The 12,660-nt window shown below is 57.0% G+C and overlaps 3 non-coding genes across 3 annotated transcripts; 2 read left to right on the top strand and 1 right to left on the bottom strand.

The window, feature by feature from the left end:
- Window positions 1-226: 226 nt before the first annotated feature.
- Window positions 227-308, top strand: TRNAS-AGA (transfer RNA serine (anticodon AGA)). Its single transcript has one exon. It is a non-coding gene; the product is annotated as a tRNA-Ser (tRNA).
- A 3,162-nt stretch (window positions 309-3,470) lies between these two features.
- Window positions 3,471-3,541, top strand: TRNAQ-CUG (transfer RNA glutamine (anticodon CUG)). Its single transcript has one exon. It is a non-coding gene; the product is annotated as a tRNA-Gln (tRNA).
- Window positions 3,542-11,519: 7,978 nt separating this feature from the next.
- Window positions 11,520-11,591, bottom strand: TRNAQ-CUG (transfer RNA glutamine (anticodon CUG)). Its single transcript has one exon. It is a non-coding gene; the product is annotated as a tRNA-Gln (tRNA).
- Window positions 11,592-12,660: the final 1,069 nt, after the last annotated feature.

Genomic DNA, 12,660 nt, shown 5'->3' on the forward strand with positions numbered 1-12,660 from the left:
ATCGAAGCCGGGTCAACTGCTTGGAAGGCAGCTATGCTCGCCACTATTCCACTAACGCACCTGCGTGCAGTGCTGCCTCCTGCTCCTCCAGATCAGAGCCTGGCCGGCCTCCGGCTCCTCCACTTCACAGACAGGCGGGCCTCCTCCCTCCAGCCCCCCGCACACACACTTTCTCAAGCCGCTCCTCATGCTACCCTGATTAGCAGGGCAGAGAGGGCTGGAGCAGGTAGTTGTGGCCGAGTGGTGAAGGCGATGGACTAGAAATCCATTGGGGTTTCCCCGCGCAGGGTCGAATCCTGCCAACTACGGGGCACGCTCCCCTTTTGGGCTCCCTGCAGTTGAGCACGCTGCAGCCATGGGACTCAGCTCCACACTGTACCTGGTGCCCAGGGAGACAGTAAAATCCCCTTGCCTACAGCCCTTGTCCTCCTCCCTCCCCGAGGCACCTGGAGCTGAGCCAGGGACCTCTTGATCTGCAGTGAAATACTTTCCCCTGAGCAACAGCCCCTGCAGCAGGCAGGCTGGGGCCACACTCCCCATGCTCACATCTCCACCCACGTCCCAGCCCTCCCCATTTTGCTTTTGCTTTTGTCTCCTCTGCCTGTTTGCTGCATGCTCTGGCCTGTGGATGGGGCAGGGAACCAGCAAACACAAGCCCCAAAATGCAGGCCTCAGCACTGCCACCTCGTCCCTCACCCTCACCAAGAGGCTGTACCAGCTCAGGCTGCCCAGAGCCTTCCTGGGACACCTGGCAGCATTTAAGACTGGCCACCACCCAGTCCGGATGGGCCAGCCCTGCCCTGGGGCGACTGGGAACCACCTCCCCCCCAGCAGTGTTGGGCAGGACAGGAATGGCGCCAGGCACGGAGAGGAGGGGTTTCTCTGGCTCTTTGGCACCCTGCATGGTGGCGGGGGCAGCCCTCGGCTGTTGGGAAGCAGCAAGGGCAGGGCTGCGCCAGGAGGGAGGACAAGCCAGGAGCTGGGAGGGAGTGCAGCGCAGCACAGCACGGGCAGGGCAAGGCCCTCGCAGCCGCTGTGAAAGGCAAGGCGTTAACTGCTATACAACTTGCTTAGAGGAACGAACACTGCCTAGCACTAAGAGCTTTTACCTCAGGGTCAACCTGATTAGCCCACCCCTTAACATCAGTAATTTGACTGGTCGACACAACTGTTTGTAAACAAACCTAAACCCTGCTTTCCTCTATATCGGGGTCCTCCATGCTGGGGTTGGCGCACTGCTACGTGCACAGGTGAAATAGGAGAATTCATTCCCCTGGTAATTCTCTGCTAAGCGTCCTTGTCTCCCTCCTCGGCCAGCAAAGAACTGACTTTTACACCGGCTACAGTCCCGCAGCCTCCTGGGAGCTGGATTTCTGGGCAGGGTTGCAGCCCTCCTGAGCTCACTGGAGAGCAGCTCCTCTCCGCCCTGCCAAGCAACAAGGCTGCCCCCTCGCTCCGGGGTTTCCTTCGGTGCCTGCAGAGCCAGCTGGGGTGGTGAAAGAGAAAGTCCCCAGCCAGGGTTATGGGCAGGAGCTGTGGGGAGAAGGGCAAGGCAAGGCCCTTGAGCTACCCACCCCAGGCCCAAAGGAGGTGAACTTTGCAGGGAGGCAATTTTCCTGCCCGGGTGAGGGCACAGGAAGGACAAAGGGAAGGAGGCGTGAGTGCTGGCAGTGCCAGGGAGCATCAGGCAGGGCTGTGGGAGGTCCCAGCTGAGGGGCTGGGGGAGCAGAGTGGCGCAGGCTCTTCTCTCTGGGTGGCCTCCTCACTGGAGGCTTCTTGCTCCTCTGGGGGCTCTGCTCAGCCTGCTGACCAGCTCTTGCTGCAGCCCCAGCTCCTCTAGAAGGAGAAAGGGGCATACCTGTGCTCACTGTTCCACTCTCCCCTACAAAACTCACATTCTGCATGCCTCTCCCCACATACCCTCCAACAACCCTTCTGGGTGGAAGGCATTTCAGGGAGCCAGAGAGTGCATCCTCCTGCTTCAAGCAGGCTCACACCACCTCATCAGTGCTTTGTCCTTTTGGGTCATAAAATACCTTGAGGACAGACATTTCACAGCCTCTCGGCACCTCTGCTCCCATGCTTAGGCACCCTCAGGGTGATCATTTTGGTTCGTGTACCCAGTCACAAACTGCCTCTTCAATTTCTGACCACAGCGCTCATCCTCCAGCCATCGCCGTAGCCTCCTTGTAGGCACTGGGAGGCTGCTATTCGATCCCCGCTAAGCATTTTCTTCTCCTAGCTAAGCGAGCCTTGCGTCCTCAGCCTCTCCTCCCAAGGCCAGAGCCCCTGGCCCGACTATCCTAGGGATCCTCCGCGGAACTTGCTCCAGTTTATGCTCACCTTCCCTTGCTTCCCCAGATAGTGCTTCTTCCCCTTTTTTGGAGATGGGGCAACTTTTCCCTCTCCTTAGTCATCAGCCAGCTCCTCTGCCCTCTGCTCCCGAAGCTGGAGAGCCCCTGAGATGCGTCCTTCCCTCTTTCAGGCCCAGTGGCACATTGTGTAGGTGCCAATCCAGGATGTGGCATTGACCAGCAGGATTTCAACCCAGCAAGTTTCCCTGAACTGGCACTTCCTCACCAGCAAACATGGACAGCACCAGTGGGAAGAGGGCAGGTGGGAGAAAAGGCCCACCAGTAAGAGGCCAACAGGGACATCGCAGGCTCTGGGGCGTTTCTCTCCGACACTGCTGACAGGACAGAGACATCCTCACGCAATCCCACCACAGGTTGCACGAGCACTGGTGGCATTTTTCAGAAGGACCGCAGTCAGGAAGTAGGAGCCACAGAAGAGGTCTTCCTGGGCACACAGGAAGAGGAAGAGGGGACGTGCACGAGGGGGTATGAGAGTGTGCCGGAGCACGTTGTGATTGAGGGAGATGCTGAAGGAGCTGCTTTGGGTCCTCCTGCCAGCTCTTGCCTCTGCTGAACCTCATCCCCTGCCCTCTCTCTTGGTCGCCTCGTTCGGCAAGGGCAGGAGCTTGGCTAGGAGTGCAAGCGAGAGTAAGGGTATCTGGTTGACGGCCGCTTCGGATGAGCTACAAGGTGAGAAAGAGGAGAGGCACTAACTTAGGCAGGCAGATTGAGAGGCTGTCCAACACGGGGGTGAAGGGAGGCAGCAGCAGAGACGGCAAGTGCAAGCATCGAACGAGCGATCGCTGGTACCACGAAGGTACTCTGTGAGGTTCAATGTTGAAGAGGTTAAGCTGGAAACTTCATAAGCAGGTCTAATTAGGCGAAACCAAGATTCTCACAGGTTACCAGCCTGGGTCTTGTAAGAGAGGGCATGCCAGGCTTGCGCAAAGAGCTCTGGCACTCCCTTGAAAGCTCCTGTGAGTAGAGAGTGCCCGGTGGCCCTGGAGGAAGGCTGCACTTGGTGATGGCCAGGGAGACGGAGAGACTGCCAGGCTCAGCCAGGAGCCTATGGCTCAGCGAGGGTGGCCACAGGGGAAAGGCAGCATCTGTCCAGGTGGTCCCATGGTGTAATGGTGAGCACTCTGGACTCTGAATCCAGCGATCTGAGTTCAAATCTCAGTGGACCTCAAGCTTTTGGCTCCCTCAGGGCTTTCCTCAGCATGCTTACACCTTATCCCCTTGCCTTGCTGTTGGGTCAGTTGTTTAATGCCCTCTGATCTTCCTTCCTTTCTGTGCTCCCAGCCCAGGGACTGACATCCGTGCCCCTTCTCCTGCCCTGTGCCCACCACACCTCTGCAGCTTTCCTGAGCGCTGGCCCCTGTCCCCTCTCTGCTCCTGTGTTCTTGATGGCTGCTGCTGGATGAGGGCATCCAGCAGTGGCTCAGAGAATCACACACCACCTGAGGTGGAGATCATGCAGTGCAAGCCGGGCTCAAAGCAGGGTCAAGTCGAGGATGTTTTTCATGGCCTTGCCTGGCTGGATGTTGGACATCTCCCAAGAGGGAGGATCTCCAAGCTCCCTGGGCAACCGTTTCCCATCTTTGCCCACCACTGTGTGTGGCATTCCTTGTCTTTCCAGCCCTGTCCATTGCTTCTTGTTCCATCCATTTCTCTGAGGCTTTTCTGTCTTTCTCTTGCCCGCTTGCTTGGGTTTGGTGCGCTGGTATCAGGCCAGGGAGCTCCACCCACAACTTGCAGTGCCCCATGCATGGGGACAGACTCACTGTCATGGGAGAGAGCAGGTTTTCCCAACAGGGCAGGGAGGAGTGAGCGAGCGACCACGTGCTGCCTCGATGCCAGCTCGGCTTAAACCATGACATCCTTGCAGAGGTGTTGGCCAGCTGAGGGGGGAGGAGAACAAACCACCACGAGTCTCCAGCTATGCTGCACAAAGTCTTTAATGAGAAGGAGGAAATGCAGTGGCACAGAACAGAGACCAAGAAACATGGCGGCAGGGTTCAGGGAGGCACAGAGAATGGCCCATTTCCCAAGGACAAGCTCCACACACAGCGCTTGCCTTTTCCCATTCGGCTCTACCTGGTGGCAATCGCAGCCCACCAACACCAGTCCCTAACTCCGGCACCCTCCCCCGTCAGCAGGAGGCTCAGCAAAGCAGAAGAGAACGAGCCCTTTCTCAAGGAGCTCGGAGCAAAGCAGAGTCAGAAGAGGCAGGGCGAGGCCTGCCGTGCAGCGAGGAGCAGTGAGCACAGGTCCCTCCTGCCAGGTGGGACGAGGACACGCAGCCCATCTGCAAGCCGTGGCCACGCTCCTGCTGCTGCAGGGTCCCTGTCTTCCTTCCTGCTCCAAAGGGGATGATCTGCCGGCTTCAGCAGTTCAGACTGCAGCGGAGGGGAGGCAGGCACAGCCCTGAGCCCCCCAGACCAAGGGAGCCCCAGAAGAGATGGGAACCCCCCGGCGCTGAGGGAGCTCCCAACAGCAGCGGACAGAGAGGATCCCACGGCTGTGCTCTGAGGGAAAGAGGTGAGGATGGGGCCCGGCAGAGTCACCACCACCGGAGAGGCCTCGATGAATACCGTCGAGTCAGCGCAGCGGGCGACACAGGGCTCACTGCAGCTGCTTGCAAGTGGGGTTGGGCCAGAGGTGCCGCAGGGGCATGGGGGACAGGGTCTGAAGCAAGACATCTCTCGGGGAGGGAGGCAAACCTGAAACACAGAGCAGGCAGGGAGCACGAACCTCAGTATCAGTCTGTCCTTCTTCTCCTCAGCTCTCTCTGTGGACACACTTTGGTTTCTGAACACCCAGTGTGCCTACATCTCCCACGGCCCTCATTGTGCCCTCCGAGTTGCATGGCACAGGAAGGCTGACCCACTTTGGGAATAGGAGCCAGCACAGTGGGTTTAAAGCACCTGTGGCAAGACAGATCACACCCCATCTCCAGAACAAACATTGCTGCATTGAAGAAAGCACTGGATGCACTTGGCCATTTCGTTAGAGACCATCTACTGCAGGTGCAAATTCTGGTGGGCAGACCTCCCTGCAGTTGAGGCCCATTGATCCCCTTCTTTTTGAAAGAAACCCCTGTTCCCACCTCTCCCCAGCCAGCCCCACCAAAAGGGAAAGGAGGTGACAGCCCTTAAACCGTTCTCTTGCAGGGCCAAGCTGAGGCAGCCCAAGTATCAACCTGAGTAGCCACCATGACAGCAGTTCAGCCCACAGGGAGAGATGGAACGGACTCAGGCTTACCTCGTTCCTTGAGGAAAGGGAGGCCAGAGAGCAGGATGTGGAGCCTGGAGGAGCGCAGGCTTTTATGCTGTGTCCCAGAGCCCCGCGGGGCCACAAACATTCCTTGCTCATGAAGCATCTAAACACCTAGTAGCTGCTGCTTGAAAAGACCTCACTGGTGATTAAGCCCTTGCCTCTTTCACCTGAAATGTTGTGCTCCCGCTGTATACCACCGAACATCAAAATGATTCATCTTCGTCTCCGCTTCATAAGGCCAATCAACTCGGAGGTCTCAGGCTAGTGGGCAAGGAGATTTTGAGTGGGTTTGCGTAGTATGGATTGCCTTTGTCACTTTGCCTTCTTCATGGTGAGCACGGCCACCAGTCATGGTCAAATTCAGCTATGAGGGACACCTCAAGTCAGCTCTCAAGTGCTTTCAGTGCAGGCACTCAGGCTAACCCTGAGAGACATTTCTCCAATGGGTCATCGTAGACACACGGGACACTGTGAGTATGTTCAAGCAGAATGTCAAGACTGCACAATCCCATATGGGAGAAGAGACTCGTCTCACCAGGGATGTGCCAAAGCTCAACGGCAAGGAAATTCTGTTGTGGGCTGGAAGGAAGCCCCCTGCGGGCAGGAGTGACAGCCACGAGGATGATCAGAGATGCCTGTGTCCTTCCCTGAATGAGACCCACACCGGAATTGACCTGTTTGCTCAGCAAGTTCATCCCAGAGGCCCAAGGCCTGGATGGCCTGCTTCTGAGGAGAGGTCAGGGCAGGGAGCCAAAAGCTCACAGCCCTTCGTCCTGGGTCAGGGATGGGGTGGCCCATTCCATGCATTTCAGATTTCAAAGGGACAGTGCATCAGTCTCCCAGAGCACCTGGGAGTCACGGTGATGTGGAAGAGTTGGGAAAAACCCTGAACTCCAGGCCAACATGAGTCACCCTGCTGTGGAATTCAGGGGACACGGTGGCCCTGCCTCAGGCAGGCCAGGAATACCAGAGCTCACAGCCTCATTTCTCCAAAAGTTCTGCTTTTGTCAAGGGCATTTCCACACAGTTTAGCACCATTCCCGAAACAACTAGTACTTCTATGCAATCTTGTACTGCTGCTGCCTTCCAAGGCATTGCCTTTTGGTGGCTGCTCCAGGGCCCATGAGACTCAGTGCACCCCAGAATAATGAAGGTTGGAAGGGACCACTGGAAGTCCTCTGCCTCTGCTCCGAGCAGACCAAACTTCCCAGGTTCCTCAGGAAACTCTAGGCCTTGTCCTGTTGACTTCTGAACATTGCCGCTGACGGTCAGGTTCTCTGTCTCTCGTGCAGCTCTTCCAGGGCTGCACTGCAAGCCCTGGGGGCTACCAGGAGATGGCAATGGCTCTCACAGCTGAGCCTCCCAGGCCCACAAGTGGCCCACCAGGAGACGACAGTGAGGGTGCCAGCACCAGTGAGCAGATCCCAGGGTACAGGGTAAGGTCTGCAGATGGCTTGAATGGAAGTTTTCATGTGGTCCATATAATGACACGTCAAGGATGCCCACTCCTCTACCTCATTCTCAGCCGGGTTGTTTCGTCCCACTTTTAAAACCCACCTAGTTCTAGGTTTGATCTCAATGAGCCAAGAGGTCGGAGTGGGCTCCATGGCACCATGAAGAGCACAAGGGCTGGGTGTGTGCAAGGAATGCCACCTGCTCTGCATTTCATTTTCATGCCAGTGACTAGAAGCCCCTTCTGGAAAGAGGAGAGAAAGTCTGTCCCAACACAGCTTTCACTGCAAAGCCCAGAGGGAGCCTTCACTCCTAATCCTGATTCTTAGGTCCCGTCCACCTCCAGACCTCACCCCATGGCCCTGGGAGCTCCTCACCAGTGCTAGCACCCTCACTGTCGTCTCCTCGTGGCCCACTTGTGGGCCTGGGAGGCTCAGCTGTGAGAGCCCCTGGCTGGTAGGATGGGGACCAGGCCTCAAGGCCCTGCTCAGGTGAAAGCGTACCTGTTTGGTGGATACATGGTTGGCGTGGGTCATCTCAAAAGGTCCTTTGCAACTCAAGCTGTGTGATGAAAGCTGAGGGGAGGGATCGTTGCCCTTCCCTCGGCACTGCAGAGGCCACGTCTGGATTGGTGTGCCCCAGTTTGTGTCCCCAGGGACACCAGGGACGAGAGGTGGCGATGATCTCTCATGGAGCAGGGGTACTGGCAGAGGATCAGGCAGAACGTAAGGGCTGGAGCATATGACGTATGGGGTGAGGCCGAGGACACGAGGTTTGTGGAACCTGGCGGAGATGAGCAAGGTGGGGAGGAGGGATGGAAGTGCTGTCTCCCACCAGCTACAGGAGGTTATGGAAAGGGTGGAGCCCGACTCTCCTGAGAGGTGCACTGCAAAAGGGCAAGAGGCAACAATCACAAGTTGCAACAAGGGAAATACCAGCTGTCTTTTGGGGAAAAGAAGTGACAGAGCTCGCGGTGCAGCCCTGGAAGAGCTGCTCAAGAGACAGTGACCTCTCTGACAGTGGCAGTGTTCAGGAGTCAACAGCACAAGGCCCAGAGCCTGCTGAGGAACCTGGGAAGTTTGGTCTGCTCGGAGCAGTGGACAGGAGCAGAAGACCTCCAGAGGTCCATTCCAACCTTTGTTATTCTGGGGTACACTGAATCACACGAGCCCTTGAGCAACCACCAAAAGGCAAGGCCTTGGAAGACAGCAAATGCAGGAGATTGCATAGAAGCACCAGTTGATTCAGGAATGGTGCTAAAATGTGTGGAAATGCCCTTGACAAAAGCAGAACTTTTGGAGAAATGAGGCTGTGAGCTCTGGTATTCCTGGCCTGCCTGAGGCAGGGCCACCGTGTCCCCTGAATTCCACAGCAGGGTGACTCATGTTGGCCTGGAGTTCAGGGTTTTTCCCAACTCTTCCACATCACCGTGACTCCCAGGTGCTCTGGGAGACTGATGCACTGTCCCTTTGAAATCTGAAATGCATGGAATGGGCCACCCCATCCCTGACCCAGGAAGAAGGGCTGTGAGCTTTTGGCTCCCTGCCCTGACCTCTCCTCAGAAGCAGGCCATCCAGGCCTTGGGCCTCTGGGATGAACTTGCTGAGCAAACAGGTCAATTCCGGTGTGGGTCTCATTCAGGGAAGGACACAGGCATCTCTGATCATCCTCGTGGCTGTCACTCCTGCCCGCAGGGGGCTTCCTTCCAGCCCACAACAGAATTTCCTTGCCGTTGAGCTTTGGCACATCCCTGGTGAGACGAGTCTCTTCTCCCATACGGGATTGTGCAGTCTTGACGTTCTGCTTGAACATACTCACAGTGTCCCGTGTGTCTACGATGACCCATTGGAGAAATGTCTCTCAGGGTTAGCCTGAGTGCCTGCACTGAAAGCACTTGAGAGCTGACTTGAGGTGTCCCTCATAGCTGAATTTGACCATGACTGGTGGCCGTGCTCACCATGAAGAAGGCAAAGTGACAAAGGCAATCCATACTACGCAAACCCACTCAAAATCTCCTTGCCCGCTAGCCTGAGACCTCCGAGTTGATTGGCCTTATGAAGCTGAGACACGGATGAATCGTTTTGATGTTCGGTGGTATGTATACCACCACCATTTGACGTATACCACCACCATTTGATGTATACCTGGTGGTATACAGCGGGAGCACAACATTTCAGGTGAAAGAGGCAAGGGCTTAATCACCAGTGAGGCTGGACCAAGCGGCAACTACTAGGTGTGTAGATGCTTCATGAGCAAGGAATGTTTGTGGCCCCGCGGGGCTCTGGGACACAGCATAAAAGCCCGCGCTCCTCCAGGCCCCGCATCCTGCTCTCTGGCCTCCCTTTCCTCGAGGAACAAAGTAAGTCTGAGTCCGCTCCATCTCTCCCTGTGGGCTGAACTGCTGTCATGGTGGCTACTCAGGTTGATACTTGGGCTGCCTCAGCTTGGCCCTGCAACAGAATGGTTTCAGGGCTGTCACCTCCTTTCCCTTTTGGTGGGGGTGGCTGAGGAGGGCTGGGAAGAGGGGATTTCTTTCAAGCAGAAGGGGATCAATGGGGCTGAGCTGCAGGGAGGTCTGCCCACCAGAATTTGCACCTGCAGTAGATGGTCTCTAACGAAATGGCCAAGTGCATCCAGTGCTTTCTTCAATGCAGCAATGTTTGTTCTGGAGATGGGGTATGATCAGTCTTGCCACAGGTGCTTTAAACCCACTGTGCTGGCTCCTATTCCCAAAGTGGGTCAGCCTTCCTGTGCCATGCAACTCGGAGGGCACAATGAGGGCCGTGGGAGATGTAGGCACACTGGGTGTTCAGAAACCAAAGTGTGTCCACAGAGAGAGCTGAGGAGAAGAAGGACAGACTGATACTGAGGTTCGTGCTCCCTGCCTGCTCTGTGTTTCAGGTTTGCCTCCCTCCCCGAGAGATGTCTTGCTTCAGACCCTGTCCCCCATGCCCCTGCGGCACCTCTGGCCCAACCCCACTTGCAAGCAGCTGCAGTGAGCCCTGTGTCACCCGCTGCGCTGACTCGACGGTATTCATCGAGGCCTCTCCGGTGGTGGTGACTCTGCCGGGCCCCATCCTCACCTCTTTCCCTCAGAGCACAGCCGTGGGATCCTCTCTGTCCGCTGCTGTTGGGAGCTCCCTCAGCGCCGGGGGGGTTCCCATCTCTTCTGGGGGCTCCCTTGGTCTGGGGGGCTCAGGGCTGTGCCTGCCTCCCCCCCGCTGCAGTCTGAACTGCTGAAGCCGGCAGATCATCCCCTTTGGAGCGGGAAGGAAGACAGGGACCCTGCAGCAGCAGGAGCGTGGCCACGGCTTGCAGACGGGCTGCGTGTCCTCGTCCCACCTGGCAGGAGGGACCTGTGCTCACTGCTCCTCGCTGCATGGCAGGCCTCGCCCTGCCTCCTCTGACTCTGCTTTGCTCTGAGCTCCTTGAGAAAGGGCTCGTTCTCTTCTGCTTTGCTGAGCCTCCTGCTGACGGGGGGAGGGTGCCGGAGTTAGGGACTGGTGTTGGTGGGCTGCGATTGCCACCAGGTAGAGCCAAATGGGAAAAGGCAAGCGCTGTGTGTGGAGCTTGTCCTTGGGAAATGGGCACCAGTGCCTCCCTGAACCCTGCCGCCATGTTTCTTGGTCTCTGTTCTGTGCCACTGCATTTCCTCCTTCTCATTAAAGACTTTGTGCAGCATAGCTGGAGACTCGTGGTGGTTTGTTCTCCTCCCCCCTCAGCTGGCCAACACCTCTGCAAGGATGTCATGGTTTAAGCCGAGCTGGCATCGAGGCAGCACGTGGTCGCTCGCTCACTCCTCCCTGCCCTGTGGGAGAACCTGCTCTCTCCCATGACAGTGAGTCTGTCCCCATGCATGGGGCACTGCAAGTTGTGGGTGGAGCTCCCTGGCCTGATACCAGCGCACCAAACCCAAGCAAGCGGGCAAGAGAAAGACAGAAAAGCCTCAGAGAAATGGATGGAACAAGAAGCAATGGACAGGGCTGGAAAGACAAGGAATGCCACACACAGTGGTGGGCAAAGATGGGAAACGGTTGCCCAGGGAGCTTGGAGATCCTCCCTCTTGGGAGATGTCCAACATCCAGCCAGGCAAGGCCATGAAAAACATCCTCGACTTGACCCTGCTTTGAGCCCGGCTTGCACTGCATGATCTCCACCTCAGGTGGTGTGTGATTCTCTGAGCCACTGCTGGATGCCCTCATCCAGCAGCAGCCATCAAGAACACAGGAGCAGAGAGGGGACAGGGCCAGCGCTCAGGAAAGCTGCAGAGGTATGGTGGGCACAGGGCAGGAGAAGGGGCACGGATGTCAGTCCCTGGGCTGGGAGCACAGAAAGGAAGGAAGATCAGAGGGCATTAAACAACTGACCCAACAGCAAGGCAAGGGGATAAGGTGTAAGCATGCTGAGGAAAGCCCTGAGGGAGCCAAAAGCTTGAGGTCCCACTGAGATTTGAACTCAGATCGCTGGATTCAGAGTCCAGAGTGCTCACCATTACACCATGGGACCACCTGGACAGATGCTGCCTTTCCCCTGTGGCCACCCTCGCTGAGCCATAGGCTCCTGGCTGAGCCTGGCAGTCTCTCCGTCTCCCTGGCCATCACCAAGTGCAGCCTTCCTCCAGGGCCACCGGGCACTCTCTACTCACAGGAGCTTTCAAGGGAGTGCCAGAGCTCTTTGCGCAAGCCTGGCATGCCCTCTCTTACAAGACCCAGGCTGGTAACCTGTGAGAATCTTGGTTTCGCCTAATTAGACCTGCTTATGAAGTTTCCAGCTTAACCTCTTCAACATTGAACCTCACAGAGTACCTTCGTGGTACCAGCGATCGCTCGTTCGATGCTTGCACTTGCCATCTCTGCTGCTGCCTCCCTTCACCCCCGTGTTGGACAGCTTCTCAATCTGCCTGCCTAAGTTAGTGCCTCTCCTCTTTCTCACCTTGTAGCTCATCCGAAGCGGCCGTCAACCAGATACCCTTACTCTCGCTTGCACTCCTAGCCAAGCTCCTGCCCTTGCCGAACGAGGCGACCAAGAGAGAGGGCAGGGGATGAGGTTCAGCAGAGGCAAGAGCTGGCAGGAGGACCCAAAGCAGCTCCTTCAGCATCTCCCTCAATCACAACGTGATCCGGCACACTCTCATACCCCCTCGTGCACGTCCCCTCTTCCTCTTCCTGTGTGCCCAGGAAGACCTCTTCTGTGGCTCCTACTTCCTGACTGCGGTCCTTCTGAAAAATGCCACCAGTGCTCGTGCAACCTGTGGTGGGATTGCGTGAGGATGTCTCTGTCCTGTCAGCAGTGTCGGAGAGAAACGCCCCAGAGCCTGCGATGTCCCTGTTGGCCTCTTACTGGTGGGCCTTTTCTCCCACCTGCCCCTCTTCCCACTGGTGCTGTCCATGTTTGCTGGTGAGGAAGTGCCAGTTCAGGGAAACTTGCTGGGTTGAAATCCTGCTGGTCAATGCCACATCCTGGATTGGCACCTACACAATGTGCCACTGGGCCTGAAAGAGGGAAGGACGCATCTCAGGGGCTCTCCAGCTTCGGGAGCAGAGGGCAGAGGAGCTGGCTGATGACTAAGGAGAGG

The sequence above is a fragment of the Gymnogyps californianus genome, unplaced genomic scaffold (genome assembly GCF_018139145.2).
Source record: "Gymnogyps californianus isolate 813 unplaced genomic scaffold, ASM1813914v2 HiC_scaffold_87, whole genome shotgun sequence".
NCBI classification, from domain to species: Eukaryota; Metazoa; Chordata; class Aves; order Accipitriformes; family Cathartidae; genus Gymnogyps; species Gymnogyps californianus.